Raw genomic sequence first — 20,918 nt, forward strand, 5'->3', positions numbered from 1 at the left:
TAAAAGGGCAAGATTTTCTAACAATTAGCTAATATAATAAAATGAATATAAATATACAATAGTTTTTCAGAGAAATAACAAGCATAACATTCTGAGTATTATATAAGACTTGAATGGAGTCTTAAAATATTCATTAAGAAAGTGTGCTTTCAAAGTGAGTTTACAACTTCAACATGCACAACATTGACATTTCATTAACATAACATGAACATTCCATGGTTTAAATATACAGAGACACACCACAGACAATTACAAACACATCACCTGCTGGACAGAGTATACAGAATGTATGATTCTCATCTATACTCTGTCCAGCAGCTGGGAGAGCTGACAGACAGTTTCTCAGGCTGTGTTCACGTCAGAAAAAGCTGAGGTTCACTGTGGGGCTAAAATGTAAACACAATCCCCATTTTGATCTTGAGCTTGGGTCTGGCAACCAAACGTTTAGACGTGAACCTCATGGACTAGGCTGATACTAGTTTGCTTTGTATGTTCTATGTTTTGTTTGGTCAGGGTGTGATCTGAGTGGGCATTCTATATTGGATGTCTTGTTTGTCTGTTTCTGTGTTTGGACCTGATATGGTTCTCAATCAGAGGCAGGTGTTAGTCATTGTCTCTGATTGGGAGCCATATTTAGGTAGCCTGTTTTGTGTTGGGTTTTGTGGGTGATTGTTCCTGTCTTTGTGTTTGTTACACCAGATAGGGCTGTTTTTGTTTTTTCACGGTTCTTGTATGTTGTTCTATTTTCATCTTTATTAAAGATGTATCAAAATAACCACGCTGCGTTTTGGTCCGCCTCTCCTTCAACAGAAGAAAGCCGTGACATTTACCTCCAGCTGTTGCCCATGCAAAATATGATATGAAATTGAGGGACATTGATTAACGTGTTACGAACCCGATTGTGAGGTCAGTTTTGATGGTCAGTGAGTGTGGGGTTTGTAGTTGCTTTAGAATTGGTACTGTAGTAGAAAGGTAAATAATGATTGTTGGAAAAACACTTTTCCACCACAGTAGCTACGTCACAATAACTGCCATACAGTCACTCAGTTCTATTACCTTGTAAATGCACAGAAAACGTTAGAATAGCTAGCTAACTGTTTCTCATACTACATACCCAACAACAGCACTAACACAGACCACTACTTCTCATACTACACACCCAACAACAGCACCACACTCATTACAACTACCACTTACGTTCTCACACACTAACTAGTAACTGCCTGACCTCACTCTCCAAATATACTAAACCCACTCATTACGTAACTCGTCAATAACAAACGAGCCTGTAACAATGTGCGCTGAGTGTCGGGAAGCAAGTTCAGGGAGTGAGTGTTTTAATAAAATACATGGAAAATAATACAAAACGAGAACCTCGAACAACACACAGACATGAAACAGAAACAATGACACCTGCGGAAGGAAACAAAGGGAGTGATATATATAGGGCAGGTAAGCAAGGAAGTGATGGAGTCCAGGTGAGTCTGATGATGCACAGGTGCGAGTAACGATGGTGACAGGTGTCCGACATAACGAGCAGCTTGGTGACCTAGAGGCAGGAGAGGGAGCACACATGACATGGCCCTTCACTCACTCCAACTCACCTGCAATCTAATGTACTGAGAGAGACTAATGGGAGGAGCTACACACTCAGACAAGACAGGTGAAAGAGAGCAAGGGGAGCACAAGCAAATCTGAGATTTTGGTACACAGTTGAGTTCACACAGGAGAAAGAGTAGGGGCGGAAAGGTGGAGAGCGATCACTGGAACTACTTTATCTCAGAGGCTGTCTGTGTACAGATACGTAACAGCACAGTATCAGCCTAGTCCATGAGGTTCAAGTCTAAACGTTTGGTTGCCAGACCCAAGTTTAATGTCAACTCATCTACACCAGTCCGCTCTCGCATAGCAAATTTTTTGAGCTCACTCTTCCCCAAAGTCTTGTGTCTTTTGCCTCAGATGTCTTTCAAACTGCTCCTTGCGTCCACCTGCACGGTCACGTGAGTTCCTCAACCAGATCTTGATCTCCTCTTCAACTGTTGCATCTTGAGGCCTGGGTTGGATAGGGCTTTTCCTGACTGCATCTGAAAAAATAAATAAAACTCACCCCCCACATATAAGCAGAATGTGTATAACGGTAAACAATCAACATTCACTTGGAGGCTATGGTGTTTTGAGCAATGTTGACGAGGCGGCTGGATAATGTCTTGATAAAACACAATGGCAAAATGTAAATACTCGCCACCCTTAATGGTTTGAAAGTTGGATTCTATTTTTGCCGTTTGTAGGACAGTATGAGCTTGCTTTGGTAGATTTGGATGGAATTCCTTCAGCACACCAGAAAGATCTGAGTGGGTGTTCTGTGGTATATAATTTCTCAATGCCCACTCACATAGCACTTTGCACAACTTTGCAGAATTATTATCTTCCTCTTCTTCCACATCAAAGCTGTCACTTGTCTCATCACTATGGTCACCAACAAGATTTTCATCAAAAGAACTTAAGCAGTCCAGATACACATCTTCTTCATAATTAGGCTCCTCGTGGAGATTCAATTCCGGATGAACATATTTTAACACTTGAGAATCATTAATATCCTCTAGTGAAGATGGTGAATTGGCAAACAATTGGAATATTCTTAATCTTTAGGATCTGCCCCTTTTTTTCAATTTTCACTTAAAATTATATACCCGAATCTAACTGCCTGTAGCTCAGGCACTGAAGCAAGGATATGCATATTCTTGGTACCATTTGAAAGGAAACACTTGGAAGATTGTGGAAATGTGAAAGGAATGTAGGAGAATATAACAATAGAACTGGTAAAAGATAATACAAAGAAAAAAAACAACCGTTCTTCTGTATTTTTTTGTACCATGTACCACCTTTGAAATGCTAGAGAAAGGCCATAATGTATTATTTCAGCCCGGTTGCAATACATATTTTGGCCACTAGATGGCAGCAGTGTATGTGCAAAGTTTTAGACTGATCCACTGAACCATTGCATTTCTGTTCAAAATGTTGTATCAAGACTGCCTAAATGTCCCTAATTTGTTTATTAATAACTTTTCATGTTCAAAATTGTGCATTCTCAAATACCATGGTGTTCTTTCACTGTAATACCTACTGTAAATTGGACAGTGCAGTTAGATTAACAAGAATCTAACATTTCTGCCAATATTAGTTATGTCTATGTCCTGGGAAATTTTCTTGTTACTTACAAGCTCATGCTAATCGCATTAGTCTACGTTAGCTCAACCGTCCCATGGAAGGGACGCTGATCCTGAAGAAGTGCGCCTTCGTTTCGTCCAATAACTTCTGCCAGACATAAATGCCTTTGGACAGCCACTATTACTGCAAGTCAATTATGCTTCAGATAAACTGTCACGATCGTCGTAAGAAGCGGACCAAAGCGCAGCGTGGTGTGAATGCATCATTTAATAAGTGTCCATGGTTGTTTATTTAAACACATAAACTGAACACTCCATACAAAAACAATAAACGTAACGTGAATAACCAAAAACAGTACCGTGTGGTGTAAAACACAGACACGGAAACAATCACCGACAAACAAACAGTGAAACCCAGGCTACCTAAGTATGATTCTCAATCAGAGACAACTAATGACACCTGCCTCTGATTGAGAACCATACTAGGCCGAAACATAGAAATCCCAAAATCATAGAAAAACAAACATAGACTGCCCACCCCAACTCACGCCCTGACCATACTAAATAATGACAAAAAAACAGAAATAAAGGTCAGAACGTGACATAAACTGACTAAATTCAGAGGATGACTGACCTTAACTCTGAGGCTTTTGTTCAGTGTAGGGTACAGCAAATCTGTGAAAAAATAAGAAGTGAACCAGTGTGGTATAAGTGAAGAATGTGGGTTAAGTATACAGGATATGGTACAGCTAAATTATGGAACCATCATTTGATAGATGACTGTTAACGTAAACTCACCCCATTCCGTACAAATGTGCGCAACCGCAACCGCAACCGCGACGAGGCTACAAAGAAAACTAATGGGACTGTAGCGACTGTGTTGACGTCAAAATCTGGGGTGTGAACTAGGTTTCTATTCAAGCGTTGATCGACATGGTAACGGCTCTATAGTATTGGAGAAAAGTTGAAAAAACTGACCATCCGTTACATCTTGATGTGTCATGTCGTAAAGTACAGCACGCATAAAGCAACTATTTCTATCTTACAATCGCTCTCCACCAGGTGTAGCACTTCTATCATCCTTTAAAAACAAGAAATGGACAGTGACGGGTTAAGGGGGGGATACCTAGTCATTTTTTTCATCATCATTGCATGCGATCATTATTCTCAAAGCCGCTGTTTCCTTCTAAGATCACTTTAGCACCGCCCGAAAAAACAGATTCAAATTCGACACAAACCTTCAAAAGGGTATGTAATGACACATTATATAAACTCTTTATAGTGTTTTATTTACATTTTAGAGGCAATAAGGTGACAAAACAGAAAATGAAGGGAACTCCGAAGAACTTGAGAAGGATTTTATTGTTTCAAAACGCCATCATTGCAGAGTTAAAGCAAAAGTATCAAGAAATGCGCAGTGCCAAGGACAAACAAGTGGCTTCAAAAATGTTCAGAGGCAACATCCTGAGAAAGTATGGCCTGATCAAATAACAGAGAATTTGGATTTTCAGCAAAAGCATTGAGGGATAATGAAAACAGGCCAACAAGTCTTCAATACTCCAGGTAAAACCAGTATAACATAATTAGCGCAGCCACAGAAGAGAAAATCACTCGATTCTATGAACGTGATGTCAACAGTAGAGCAACAACAGGGGAAAAGGACACACTAATAAGGAACAAGAAAAAAAGCAGAAGCACTTATTGAATGGCACAATTCAGAACCTTTATCAGGATTTTAAGAGGGAATTTTTAGAGATTAAAATGTCATACTATGAATTCTTTAAAATATGTATTTTTGGGTTGTTAAGCCAACAGTCCAGGATAAAGACCCATTTGCCTCTGCAAAACCCATGGCAACCTCCAGTTCATGGCGGACAAACTACAGCATCGCAAAGCGATCAGCTGCAGCAACAATGAGAACCTTATTGAGTCTTTGTGCTGTGAGAACCTGAAGAAAGAGTGCATGTAAACAGAGTTCTCCCTTTGCCAAGCCAAAGAGCTTAAACATCTGACTTTGATGCTGGTGAGCAGAAATGGTGGTTTGAGTGGAAAAACAAAGCTGAAGAGAGAGAGAAGGAAAAGCAAAGAGGCAACATGGAGAAGTTTACTGTACATTTGACAGTGTAAGAAAAGGTGTGTGGCACACTGCATATTCTACTGGAGGACTTCTCCAAAGGATTGAAAGAGAAGTTGGGGAAACACATGTACAACTTTTGACATCAACTTACTCCAAACTGAGAGAATTAAAAGAGAATCTGCGGAAAGAGGAGATCATCGTGCATATTGACTTTGCAGAGAACTCGGGGGCGCAACTTTCACTGGGGACGGAGATGATGGGGGATGTCCCCCTCACATTCTGAAATTGCATTTTTGTCCCCTCCAGTTTTATCATTTGAATGTGATACAAAATGAGGCAACGTTGTGCTTTATGACCATGCAGACACCTCCGAGCGGTCGGGTAGGCTGTTTGTAGTGTTTATACGACTGGATGAAACTAATTATAATAATTACCCCCCCCCCCCCTGTAAACAACAGTTGGTGCACGAAATCTAAAGAAGTCTCTAGATTTTGCTCACCTGAAGTAGAGTAGAAGTAGAGTATATTGTGATAAACTGCAGGCCACACTACTTGCCTAGAGAGTACTCAGCTATACTTTTCGTGGCTGTTTATTTACCACCACAGACAGATGCTGGCACTAAGACCGCACTCAGTCAGCTGTATAAGGAAATAAGCAAACAGGAAACCACTCACCCAGAGGCGGCGCTCCTAGTGACCGGAGACTTTAATGCAGGGAAACTTAAATCAGTTCTACCAAATCTCTATCAACATGTTAAATGTGCAACCAGAGGGAAACAAATTCTAGATCACCTGTACTCCACACACAGAGACCCTGTGTGTGTCTCTGTCTCCCTCGCCCTCCATTTGGTAAATCCGACCACAACTCTATCCTCCTAATTCCTGCTCACAAGCAAAAATTAAAGCAGGAAGCAGCAGTGACTCGGTCTATAAAAAATGGTCAGATGAAGCAGATGCTAAACTACAGGACTGCTTTGCTATCACAGACTGGAACATGTTCCGGGATTCTTCCGATGACATTGAGGAATAAACCACATCAGTCACTGGCTTTATCAATAAGTGCATTGAGGACGTCGTTCCCACAGTGACTGTACGTACATACCCCAACCAGAAGCCATGGATTACAGGCAACATTCGCACTGAGCTAAAGGGTAGAGGTAAAGGGTAGAGGTGCCGCTTTCAACGCTCGTCGGATGTGGGAGGGCTTGCAAACTATTACTATTACTATTAGACTACAAAGGGAAGCACAGCCGCGAGCTGCCCAGTGAAACAAGCCTACCAGACGAGCTAAATCACTTCTATGCTCGCTTCGAGGCAAGCAACACTGAGGCATGCATGAGAGCATCAGCTGTTCCAGACGACTGTGTGATCACGCTCTCCATAGCCGACGTGAGTATGACCTTTAAACAGGTCAACATACACAAGGCTGCGGGGCCAGACGGATTACCAGGACGTGTGCTCCAGGCATGTGCTGACCAACTGGCAGGTGTCTTCACTGACATTTTCAACATGTCCCTGATTGAGTCTGTAATACCAACATGCTTCAAGCAGACCATCATAATCCCTGTGCCCAAGAACACAAAGGCAACCTGCCTAAATGACTACAGACCCGTAGCACTCACGTCCATAGCCATGAAGTGCTTTGAAAGTCTGGTAATGGCTCACATCAACACCATTATCCCAGAAACCCTAGACCCACCCCAATTTGCATACCGCCCAAACAGATCCACAGATGATGCAATCTCTATTGCACTCCACACTGCCCTTTCCCACCTGGACAAAAGGAACACCTATGTGAGAATGCAGTTCATTGACTACAGCAACTGGATCCTGGACTTTCTGACAGTCCGCCCCCAGGTGGTGAGGGTAGGTGGCAAAACATCTGCCACGCTGATCCTCAACACTGGAGCTCCCCAGGGGTGTGTGCTCAGTCCCCTCCTGTGCTCCCTGTTCACCCACGACTGCATGGCCAGGCACGACTCCAACACCATCATTAAGTTTGCTGACGACAAAACAGTGGTAGGCCTGATCACCGACAACGACGAGACAGCCTATAGGGAGGAGGTCAGAGACCTGGCCGGGTGGTGCCTGAACAACCTATCCCTAAACGTAACCAAGACTAAGGAGGTGATTGTGGACTACAGGAAAAGGTGCACATAGCACGTCCCCATTCTCATCGATGGGGCTGTAGTGGAGTAGGTTGAGAACTTCAAATTCCTTGGTGTCCACATCAACAACAAACTAGATTGGTCCAAACACACCAAGACAGTCGTGAAGAGGGCACGACAAAGCCTATTCCCCTTCATGAAACTAAAAAGATTTGGCATGGGTCCTGAGATCCTCAAAAGGTTCTACAGCTGCAACATCGAGAGCATCCTGGCCGGTTGCATCACTGCCTGGTATGGCAATTGCTCGGCCTCCGACCACAAGGCACTTCAGAGGGTAGTGCGTACGGCCCAGTACATCACTGGGGCAAAGTTGCCTGCCATCCAGGACCTCTACACCAGGCGGTGTCAGAGGAAGACCCTAAAAATTGTCAAAGACCCCAGCCACCCCAGTCATAGACTGTTCTCTCTACTACCGCATGGCAAGCGGTACCGGAGTGCCAAGTCTAGGACAAAAAGGCTTCTCAACAGTTTTTACCCCCAAGCCATAAGACTCCTGAACAGGTAACCAAATGGTTACCCGGACTATTTGCATTGTGTGCCCCCCCCACCCCAACCCCTCTTTTACGCTGCTGCTACTCTCTGTTTATCTTATATGCATAGTCACTTTAACTATACATTCATGTACATACTACCTAAATTGGCCCGACCAACAAGTACTCACGCACATTGGCTAACCTGGCTATCTGCAATGTGTCCCACCACCCGCCAACCCCTCTTTTTACGTTTCTGCTACTCTCTGTTCATCATATATGCATAGTCACTTTAACGATACCTACATGTACATACTACCTCAATAAACCTGACTAACAGGTGTCTGTATATAGCCTTGCTACTCTTTTTTCAAATATCTTTTTACTGTTGTTTTATTTCTTTACTTACCTACACACACACACACACACACACACACACACACATACCTTTTTTTTCCTGCACCATTGGTTAGAGCCTGTAAGTAAGCATTTCACTGTAAGGTTTACACCTGTTCTATTCGGCGGAAGTGACAACTAAACTTTGATTTGACCTCGTCATTTCCACCACACTCATATTCTTGGGTAAATTAGGATACATTATGTATCATTTACATTGATTGATTAATTTACATTGATTAAATCATATGGTTGTTATCATAATCTCACAAAAAGGTTGAGTGGAAATATCTCATTTCTTTATGAAAGGCAACTTTATACATTCAGGTGTTGTGTTGAATTATTAATTTTAGAAAAACCTTAAAAAGCAATTAAAATAATATTCAATGCAAGTTAATGTACAAATGTATAATGTGTTATAACATAATTTTATGATATTTCATTTTCAACTAAAATGGATGTTTAATGATGTGATGGAAATGGCATTGGTCTATGGCTGTCTGAGAAAAATGACGAAAATATATCAATTCCTGAATAGTACGATCGCAGCCATGATCAGATATTATTTCTAGACAAATGAAAGACGATTATAATACTGGTAAAATGGTGTTTCAATACATTTTAATTTCTTAAAGATTGCCGGGCCAAAGTGCCCGAAATTGCAGAATCACCCAGCTATCTAGTTTAGCCTACTGAAACACCCTGCTCAAACAGAGGGATGCTATGTTAGCTAGCTAGCTATGACTTTCCATCACAACACTGGAACTCTTCCAAGTCAAGGTAAACTTTTGGTATTACTCATTTATTGTCACCGGGGCCCGCCGGTGTAACTGCTTACTTGACTGTACACTAACGTGTAGCGGATTTACTAATGCGTTAGTTCCATTAGCTAAGCCGACTATGACGTTACTTTAGCTAAGGTTGTGCGTAGCGGTTTGGCATGGATTGTTGTTTTCGACTGGTCACATGCAGGTGTGACAAGCGAAGGGAAGAGAAAGGATTCTACGTGGCTGTTATGACAGTGAACTCTGTTTACTGGTGATCAAGGGTGTATTCATTCCGCCAATTCTGTTGAAAACGGTTCTTAAAAGGAAGGAAACGGATCAAAACGGGGATAAACATACCTGAATTTGTCCAATAGAAACTCTCATTTGCAATTGTTGGACTAATGACTACACCCTATATCAGATAGATGCAGGCAAGAGTGTGCAAGGCGGTATTGAATGTCACTGTCAGTCACCTCAAATGTTTTTCTCGGCCTGTGTGCATCTACATTGTAAACTTTCATTCATAGGCTAGGTTCTAGTAACCTCATGATGGGTATAGGGAAAAATGTTGTATCAAAAAACGTATTGCTGTTACATTGAACTGGGTGATTTGAATATGAATGAGAGTCATCCAATATGCTTTAATATAAATAAAAACATGCTCATGAAAAAAATTGTGTCACCTACCTTCACTGGTTCATAGATATGTAAATACAAAACACTAATAATCTCTAATCAGTCTCTACTCCTGTAATCTTATTGCATGGTTCAGAGAGAATATGAGGTTTTGCACAGAAGGCAGGAACTCAAAATTGCACTCCACTAGCTCTTCAGTAACCATAATGGTCTAAAATTAGCATTTTACTTTTCATCATTGCGGAACTGAGGCACATGCTCCACTGTCAATTTCAAAATAATATTTTGTCTGACTCATTATCATACACTTTTTGGTAGAATAATGAGATTTGGATGAATACTAGTGTGTGCAGAACCATAGTATTCAGTTGTTCAAAGTCCTTCAAACATATCCCTGAATATACTTCCAGTTCCATGTATCATTCTTGATTTAGCCAACTTTTTGGCTCCATTTGGCGTTGTACTTTCTTTTATTGTACCCCCTCTTTGTAAAAAAAAAAAGAAAGACAAATAAGAAGAAAGAATGCAATTACGAAACAGTCTTTGTAATTTAAAGCGGTACACAGAGCCTTCGGAAAGTATTTAGACCCCTTGACTTTTTCCACATTTTGTTATGTGGCAAAGAAGGGGGTTGAGTGAAAAATGGCAGATATGTGAGAGCAGGCTCTGCCCGATCACTAAAATGGCCACCCCGATCAGAACTACAGATCACAAAATGGCCGACTGCCAAAACGACAAGTCCCAGAAGCAAGGGGAACCCTCAGAAGGTGGAGCCGACCCACAGATAAAGGGTCAAGAAAAACCAGGAAGAGAGAGAGAGGGCTGGAAGGATCTATGAACCGTAGAGAAAGAGACAATAGATATTGGCTGGATTTACCGTGTATGAGCTGGACTGTTTTTGACTTACCTGTTGGCGTTTGGACCTGGACCTACCGAGAACCCGATTCGTGTACCGAACCCTGCTATCCTTGACCTTGTCTACGGCCTGGGTGGACCAGGACGGAGAAACAAACACACAGGTACTGTCCTGTTCGAAATAACTCTCATTCTGGGGTGATTTGGTGACAGTTTCCCACTTAATTTGTGACAAACGCTCATAACCTTGAAGAGGTTTGCCACAGTTACGTCACAGCCTTCTTCTAAAATTTAACCACCAAGACTATTCCTAGAGCTGGCCGCCTGGCCAAAGTGAGCAATTGGGGGAGAAGGGCCATGGTCAGGGAGGTGACCAAGAACCCAATGGTCACTCTGACAGAGCTCTAGAGTACCTCTGTGGAGATGGGATAATAGTCCAGAAGGACAACCATCTCTGCAGCACTCCACCAATCAGGCCTTTATGGTAGTGTGGCCAGACAGAAGCCACTCCTCAGTAAAAGGCACATGACAGTCCACTCTGAGTTTGCCAAAAGGCACCTAAAGACTCTCAGTTCATGATAAACAGGATTCTCTGGTCTGATGAAACCATGATTGAACTCTTTGGCCTGAATGCCAAGCGTCACATCTGTAGGACTGCTGCCTCAGGACTACCTGACATGATGACTCCTTGCTGTCCCCAGTCCACCTGGCCTAGCTGCTGCTCCAGTTTCAACTGTTCTGCCTTATTATTATTGGACCATGCTAGTCATTTATGAACATTTGAACATCTTGGCCATGTTCTGTTACAATCTCCACCCGGCACAGCCAGAAGAGGACTGGCCACCCCACATAGCCTGGTTCCTCTCTAGGTTTCTTCCTAGGTTTTGGCCTTTCTAGGGAGTTTTTCCTAGCCACCGTGCTTCTACACCTGCATTGCTTGCTGTTTGGGGTTTTAGGCTGGGTTTCTGTACAGCACTTTGAGATATCAGCTGATGTACGAAGGGCTATATAAATAAATTTGAATTGAATTGAATTGAATTGTAGGAAACCTGCCACCATCCCTATGGTGAAGCATGTTGGTGGCAGAATCATGCTGTGGGGATGTTTTTCAGCGGCAGGGACTGGGAGTCAGGATCAAGGCAAAGATGAATGGAGCAAAGTACAGAGAGATCCTTGATGAAAACCTGCTCCAGAGCACTCAGGACCTCAGACTGGGGGCAAAGATTCACCTTCCATCAGGACAACGACCCTAAGCACACAGCCAAGACAACGCAGGAGTGGCTTCGGGACAAGTCTCTGAATGTCCTTGAGTGGCCCAGCCAGAGCCTGGACTTGAACCCGATCGAACGTCTCTGGAGAGACCTGAAAATAGCTGTGCAGCAGCGCTCCCCATCCAACCTGCCAGAGATTGAGAGGATCTATAGAGAAGAATGGGAGAAAGTCCCCAAATACAGGTGTGCCAAGCTTGTAGTGTCATACCCAAGAAGATTTCATGCTGTAATTGCTGCCAAAGGTGTTTCAACAAAGAACTGAGTTAAGGGTCTGAAGGTACTTACATTTGATATTTCTGTTTTTTATTTGTAATAGGTTGCCAAAATGTCTAAACATGTTTTTGCTTTGTCATTATGGGGTATTGTGTGTAGATTGATGAGTGAAAAAAACAATTGAATCCATTTTAGAATAAGGCTGTAACGTAATAAAATGTGGAAAAAGTCAAGGGGTCTGAATACTTTTCGAAAGGCACTGTAGGCATGCATGTCCACCTAGGCCAATAATGTCCCTTGGCCAATAATGTAAGCCTGCTAACTCCTCTGAAATGAGGGAAGCGCACATATACACAATAAGACAGAGAATGCTTAAAATCCATTGATTGCAGTTGTAAGCGAATAAATTACAAGTGATTGTGCTTTGTAATGAAGGCAGCAGAGTATATTGTGCAAATGCTTTGCTTCTTAATGGTTTAATTAAGAACCTCACTCAAATTGGAGCAGAACATTTCGGAGTTGAGATGAGCGAGCAGCTCTGCCAGGAACAGCGGCACAGACTCAGACACACGGCTAATTGCTCCGGCACAAGCAGATGTGTCTTACATTTCTCCCCATTTTCTGCTCTATTAAAAAGGGGAGCCTCGGAGCACACCAAATGGTGTCTAAACCAAATGATTTACGACTGCATAAAAACATTGTGTCACTCTCATTTCCTTCCCAAATTCAATAAAGACCTGCGTCTGGGCCTCTGAGCAACTGTGTTTCACTTCATATCATTAACTAAAAGCTATCACAACTGCTTTACTTAAAAAGAGTAGGTAACAGTCTCCCATATAAATTGGAGAAGGTACGTAAACCTATTTGTTTAGTCGTAGAGTGTTTCCAATCCACACTTAGACCAGCCTCAATGAATACCCACATTCCCTCAAAAGCATCCAGGTTAGCCCTTCTGGATGATTTCTATCAAGCAGAACTGCAAACAAGGTTAGTTCATTCAACCTGTCAGATAGTTTGTCATTTAGCCAGGTGCTGCAGACCTAAATCTGTTTCCTGCTGCCAGGCAGAGTACTCTGTCCCTCAGCAAGCAGCTAGGATTAATGACCCTCCTCATCAGGACAATCTGCACAAGTGCCCATAGCTCGTAAACCCTAGCTGGGATAGATCAAACTTCAAACCGGCCCGTAAGGCCAGGCTTATTTACCTCCCCAGTGACGGGTAAACAGACCCACACTCCTCACCTACCTCACCTATCTATTAACATCCTAGATCACTAATGATCTATCTCTGTCTCTTTCTCCCTCCCTCACACAGACCCAGTTCTTGGCTTGAGCCAGACCATTGGCATATTATCAAAATCATTCCTGATTTTGATTGTTGAATCATTGTGGTGCAGTGCAAGTGAAGGTGAAGGTGTGAAGGGGAAAGCTCCTGCAGTTTTGCTGGTCCAACCTCTATAACCGCCATCCCTCACCGATGGCAATGGTCACACAGACTTGACTCCATCAGGTTTTGTAATTCAGACTTATTGATTATCTGCAAAGCGGGGAGCACCATGACCAAATCTCAGCAGGAAGTCCATCTGGGGTGAGAATTAGCTCCTTCGAAAACAGGGCCCCCTCTATCACCTCTTCCGCTCCAGGTGCCGTTATGCTAACCCTTTACACTCGTGAGAATTGACGTTATGGATAGAGATAAATTGAAATGATTCTAACAGAAGAAATATGAAAAGCATATGCATAACCATAGAAGCAATTGAAAGGGAACAGTTTGGAGATTATGGGAAAAGTATTAGAACAAAAGGTGAGTTCACTGAATCCAAACATTTACTATACTTTTTGCCTCATTTGTTGATAACATAATCTGAAAATACTCTGTATACTTTCAGTAACATAACAGAACATTCCTGGAAAATGTTTGGTACATAAGACCAAAAAATGACAAGGGTTTGAGTGAGAGGACTAACTGGTGTCTCCAAGTGGCCACACACCTCTCGAAGGCGTGCACAGTTCCTAAGCAATTTCAATGCACTTTTATGAATCAAAGAAAAGTGTAACCAGGTGTCCATCCAACCTTTTTATGCAAGTAAAGTACATGTCGGGTAAAACATTTAATTGACAGGCCTGATGGAAACAGAACATTTTCCAAATGTTGACTAAACTAAATATGCTAGACAATGTGTGATCTTTTTGTGTCGGTAAAGTAAATTATGTGAGAAATGTTGACTTATTAACCATCATATCAAAGTAAACTGGGTGTCACATGATGACGTGTGGTGATCCAACTAAGACTCGTTGAGAATGCATGCAGTTTATTAGGCTACAGCTGAAATAAGTTATGATGAACATCACAGGGTGGTGAAAGTGCACGGTGATGAGCGTGATGCTCCTTTCCAATAAACATTGAGGGTCTTATTCTGGTGACATGATGATCGATGCTTGGCTCTCGTTAGACAAATAAAAATAATCTCTCTTTTCTCCATAGGTCTTTCTTTGCTGCACCTGACCATATTACCAGCCAATAATCAATATGGGACATGACCAAAGCCTGAACAACCACAGTTGATCTTTGTGTCAAAAACGCAGAACATCTTTTTATAACAGACATACCTCTCCCCATCTTCACAACATCTTTGTCAATATGGCTTGACCATCAAATGTTACTCCTAGGAGTTCAGCTTCTTCAACTTGTTCTATGGCCAAACCTTTTATGCACAACACCAGTTGAGGTTTAGGTCTAAGGGAATGCTTTGAACCAATTACAATGATTTTGGTTTCAGATGTATTTAAGGCCAGTTTGTTGTTAATTACGCATTCTGACACTGACTAACTCCATGATAAGCTTCTCAGTAAGCTCACTGGCTGAATGTGCTGATGTGTAGAGTCTTGTAAGACATGTGGCAAATCATTTGTAAAAATATAGAACAATAACGGCCCAAGGCAACTGCCCTAAGGGATACCGCACTGTACATATCTGATGTTGGAGAAGCTTCCATTGACGGATACTCTCTGAGTTGTATTGGATAAATAACTCTCCAACCATGTGATGGCGGGGGATGTAGAGTTTTTTTTCAATAAATTATGATCAATAACATAAATGGCTGCTCTGAAATCTAACAATAGAGTTCCAACTATCATCTTATTATCCGTTAATTTTAGCCAATCATCAGTCGTCTGTGTCACACCCTGATCGGTTTAACCTGTCTTTGTGCTTGTCTCCACCCCCTCCAGATGTCTCCACCCCCTCCCATCTTCCCCATTATCCCCTGAGCATTTATATCTGTGTTCTCTGTTTGTCTGTTGCCAGTTTGTCTTGTCTTGTCAGGTCTTACCAGCTTGCTTTCCCATTTCCCAGGTGTTTGTTTTCCCGGTTCTGACCATTTTTGCCTACCCTGACCCCGAGCCTGCCTGCCATCCTGTACTTGCCTGACTCTGACCTGATTATGAACCTCTGCCGGTCCTCGACCGTGCTATAATAAATGATTGAAAACTGTACTATCCGCCTCCTGTATCTGCATCTGTGTCATATCCTGAGTCGTGATAATCTGAACTGGGAAGTACAAGTTAAGTGCCCTTCCCTATATGCTTGCTGAAAGTCAGTAGTTAACTTGTTCTTTAAAAAATAGCATTGTATTTGTTCAAACACAATTCTCTCCATAAGTTTACTAAGAACAGGCAGAACTTATTGGGCCAGCAAAGGATGCTTTAATATATTTAGGCAGTGGAATTACTTTAGCTTCCTTCCACACCTGTTGACACACACACTCCTTTAGACCTTGGTTAAAGACATGGAAAAGAGGTGGCAATACAGTCTGCTAGCATTCTCAATAGTCTCCCATCTGGGTTGTCTATACCTGGTGGCTTTTCATTATTGGTGGATAACAACTGTTTTTCCACCTCTTCCACACAATAACAATCCTTGTCTTTCATTATTAGAGCTTCAATAGACATGATTGTTTACTGTTCAATGTTGTCATTTCACTTCTCAGTTTGTCCACTTTACCGGTGAAATAGTCATTGAAATGATTTGCTATATCAAAAGGTTTTGTTATAAATGACCCATCAACTTCAATGAACGATGGAGATGAATTGGGTTTTCTGTCCATAATATCATTTAAGGTGCTCTAAAGTATTTCCCCTTGTTTTTATGTAATTTATCTCGTTTTGGTAAAACACTGCTCAAAAAGATAAAGGGAACACTAAAATAACACATCCTAGATCTGAATGAATGAAATATTCTTATTAAATACTTTTTTCTTTACATAGTTGAATGTGCTGACAACAAAATCACACAAAAATTATCAATGGAAATCAAATTTAGCAACCCATGGAGGTCAGGATTTGGAGTCACACTCAAAATTAAAGTGGAAAACCACACTACAGGCTGATCCAACTTTGATGTAATGTCCTTAAAACAAGTCAAAATGAGGCTCAGTAGTGTGTGTGGCCTCCACGTGCCTGTATGACCTCCCTACAATGCCTGGGCATGCTCCTGATGAGGTGGCGGATGGTCTCCTGAGGGATCTCCTCCCATACCTGGACTAAAGCATCCGCCAACTCCTAGACAGTCTGTGGCGTTGGTGGATGGAGCGAGACATGATGTCCCAGATGTGCTCAATTGGAATCAGGTCTGGGGAACGGACGGGCCAGTCCATAGCATCAATGCCTTCCTCTTGCAGGAACTGCTGACACACTCCAGCCACATGAGGTCTAGCATTGTCTTGCATTAGGAGGAACCCAGGGCCAACTGCACCAGCATATGGTCTCACAAGTAGTCTGAGGATCTCATCTCGGTACCTAATGGCAGTCAGGCTACCTCTGGCGAGCACATGGAGGGCTGTGCGGCCCCCCAAAGAAATGCCACCCCACACCATGACTGACCCACCGCCAAACCGGTCATGCTGGAGGATGTTGCAGGCAGCAGAACGTACTCCACGGCGTCTCCAGACTCTGTCACGTCTGTCACATGTGCTCAGTGTGAACCTGCCTTCATCTGTGAAGAGCACAGGGCGCCAGTGGCGAATTTGCCAATCTTGGTGTTCTCTGGCAAATGCCAAACATCCTGCGCGGTGTTGGGCTGTAAGCACAACCCCCACCTGTGGACGTCGGGCCCTCATACCACCCTCATGGAGTCTGTTTCTGACCGTTTGAGCAGACACATGCACATTTGTGGCCTGCTGGAGGTCATTTTGCAGGGCTCTGGCAGTGCTCCTCCTGCTCCTCCTTGCACAAAGGCGGAGGTAGCGGTCCTGCTGCTGGGTTGTTGCCCTCCTACGGCCTCTTCTACGTCTCCTGATGTACTGGCCTGTCTCCTGGTAGCGCCTCCATGCTCTGGACACTACGCTGACAGACACAGCAAACCTTCTTGCCACAGCTCGCATTGATGTGCCATCCTGGATGAGCTGCACTACCTGAGCCACTTGTGTGGGTTGTAGACTCCGTCTCATGCTACCACTAGAGTGAAAGCACCGCCAGCATTCAAAAGTGACCAAAACATCAGCCAGGAAGCATAGGAACTGAGAAGTGGTCTGTGGTCACCACCTGCAGAACCACTCCTTTATTGGGGGTGTCTTGCTAATTGCCTATAATTTCCACCTGTTGTCTATTCCATTTGAACAACAGCATGTGAAATGTATTGTCAATCAGTGCTGCTTCCTAAGTGGACAGTTTGATTTCACAGAAGTGTGATTGACTTGGAGTTACATTGTGTTGTTTAAGTGTTCCCTTTATTTTTTTGAGCAGTGTATAATTTATTATTTTAAGCTTAGTCACAACATTTCTCAATTGACAGTATGTCACCAATCAGCCTGACCTTATTTGCAATAGTATGCCTCCCTACATGGATCCCTACACACAGGCTGCTTTCAAACGGGCAGCCAAATTCTGATATTTTTTAAAACTTTTGACTAATCAGATCAGCTTTGAAAAAGATATGATGTGAAAAGATATGTGATCGGTCAAAAGACCAATTAGTGGAAGAAATGTCTGAATTTTATTTAAATGTAACGTTGCGTTAAACCCTAGATGCAGTAGTACCCCTAAAAACATTTGTCACAAGATCTTCCCTCCCTGGTATACAGAATATACCCAAGCCCTGAAGCAAGCTTCCAGAATATTAGAACGGAAATGGCGCTCCACCAAACTGTACGTTTTCCGACTAGCTTGGAAAGACAGTACAGTACAATATCAAAGAGCCCTCACTGCTGCTTGATCAGCCTACTTTTCCAACCTAATTGAGGAGAATAAGAACAATCCCACAAAAAGTTTTGGTTCTGCCGTAAAGCTAACAAAAAAGCAGCATTCCCCAAGAGAGGATGGCTTTCACTTCAACAGTGATGAATTCCTGAACTTCTTTGATGAAAAGATCATGATCGTTAGAACGCAAACTACAGACTCTTCTTTGAATCTGAGTATTTCTCCAAAGCTCAATTGTCCTGAGTCTGCACAGAACTGCCAAGACCCAGGATCAATGGAGACACTCAAGTTTTTTAGTCCTGTGTCTTTTGACACATTCACAAAAATAGTAATGGCCTCTAAACCTTCCAGCTACATACTGGAGCCTATTCCAACTAAACTACTGAAGGAGCTACTTCCTGTGATTGGCCCTCCAATGTTGAACATATTCAACGGTTCTCCATCTTCCGGATGTGTACCAAACTCACTAAAAGTGGCAGATATAAAGCCTCTCTTGAAAAAGCCAAACCTTGACCGGAAAATGTAATAAAAACTAATTGGCCTATATTGAATTTTTTTTTTAAAGCTGTTGCGCAGCAACTCACTGCCTTCCTGGTGACAAATAATGTATACAAAACACTTCAATCTGGTTTTAGACTCGATCATAGTACCGAGACTCAACTCTTGAAGGTGGTAAGTTACCTTTTAATGGCGTCAGACCAAGGCTCTTCACCTGTCCTCGTGCTCCTAGACTTTGGTGCCGCTTTTGACACCATTGATCAGCAAATTATTTTGGAGAGATTGGAAACCCTAATTGGTCTACATGGACAAGTTCTTGCCTGGTTTAGAATTTATCTGTCAGAAATATATCAGTTTGTCTCTGTGGATGGTTTGTCCTCTGACAAATCAATTTGTACGTTTTGGTGTTCCTCAACGTTCCATTTTAGGACCACTATTGTTTTCACTATATATTCTACCTCCTGGTGATTTCATTTGGAAACACAACGTCAACTTTCACTGCTACGCAGACGACACACAGCTTTACATTTCGATTAGTCATGGTGAAGGATCTCGGCGTTACTCTGAACCCCGATCTTTCTTTTGACGAACATATCAAGAATAATTCAAGCGCAGCTTTTTCCATCTTCGTAACGTTGCAAAAATGTGAAAAAGGTAGTCCATGCTTTTGTCACTTCTAAATTAGAATACTGCTATGCACTACTCTCCAGCTACCCAAATAAAGCACTAATTATACTTCAGTTATTGTTAAATACGGCTGCTAAACTCTTGACTAGAACCCCAAAATGTGATAATATTACTCCGGTGATAGCCTTTCTACATGTGGTTCCTGTTAAGGCTAGGCCTGATTTCAAGGTTTTACTGCTAACCTACAAAGCATTACATGGACTTGCTCCTACCTATCTCTCCAATTTTGCCCTGCCATACATACCTACACGTACGCGACGGTCACAAGTTGCAGGCCTCCTTATTGTCCCTCGAATTTCTATGCAAACAGCTGGAGGCAGAGCTTTCTCTTATAGAGCTCCATTTTTATGGAATGGTCTGCCTATCCATGTGAGATACGCAGACTTGGTCTCGACCTTTAAGTCTTTATTGAAGACTCATAGGAGTAGGTCCTATGATTTAGTGTGGTCTGGCCCAGAGGTGAGAAGGTGAATGGCAAGGCACTGGAATAATGAACCGCCCTTGCTGTCTCTGCCTGGCCCTCTCTCCAGTGGGATTCTCTGCCTCTGACCATATTACGGGGCCCCATCACTGGCTTACTAGTGCCGTTTCTAGGAGGGGTGCGTTACGTGGTGCCAGGCTTTTTTGCGCTATACTCGACTTGAGTGCGTTGAGTCACTGACGTGATCTTCCTGTCAGGTCTTGCTCCCCCTTGGGCTCGGGCGGTGGAGGAGATCTTTGTGGGCTATACTCAGGCTTGTCTTAGGGTAGTAAGTTGGTGGTCTGTTAATATCCCTCTAGTGGTGTGGGGGCTGTGCTTTGGCAAAGTGGGTGGGGTTATATCCTGCCTGGTTGGCCCTGTCCGGGGTTATCGTCGGACGGGGCCACAGTGTCCTCCAACCACTGTGATTATTATTTGACCCTGCTTGGTCATCTGCAAATGTTTGAACATCTTGAAGAACAATCTGGCCTTAATGGCCATGTACTCTTATAATCTCCACCCGGCACTGCCAGAAGAGCACTGACCACCCTTCAGAGCCTGGTTCCACTCTGGTTCCTTTCTTCCTAGGTTCCTGCCTTTCTAGGGAGTTTTTCCTAGCCACCGTGCTTCTACATCTGCATTGCTTGCTGTTTGAGGTTTTAGGCTGGGTTTCTGTATAAACCCTTTTTGACATCTACTGATGTAATAGGGGCTTTATAAATACATTTGATTTTAACTGCCTGTGTTTAACTGTCACAGCCTTTAAGATTTAGACCTGGGCCTGCAAGTTAGCAATAGATAGTGGCAAACTGAAATGCTTGTTTAGAAACTTTAGATTACTTGACGGGCTTGCAACTTTTTTTAAAAGGAGGATTTCCTTTAGCGCTGACCTTGTAACATCTTTTCCACAGAGTTTATAAACCCAGAAGTTGCAACATCGCAAGACTTCCGGGACCGCTTGTATAACAGACCAGGTCGTGGTTTGAGAAATCATTGAGAGAAGTGAACAATTCTTCCTAAATTGTTAATTTTCTCAAAATATAAAGGGACAGCGTATATT

At 42.7% G+C, this 20,918-nt stretch overlaps 1 long non-coding RNA gene across 1 annotated transcript in view; it reads left to right on the plus strand.

Moving 5' to 3' along the window:
- Positions 1 to 20,918, plus strand: part of LOC149983543 (uncharacterized) — a 246,593-nt gene that overhangs the window by 25,047 nt on the left and 200,628 nt on the right. The window lies entirely within an intron of this gene.

The sequence above is a fragment of the Oncorhynchus mykiss genome, chromosome 5 (assembly GCF_057628025.1).
Source record: "Oncorhynchus mykiss isolate SJ-2025 chromosome 5, ASM5762802v1, whole genome shotgun sequence".
NCBI lineage: Eukaryota > Metazoa > Chordata > Actinopteri > Salmoniformes > Salmonidae > Oncorhynchus > Oncorhynchus mykiss.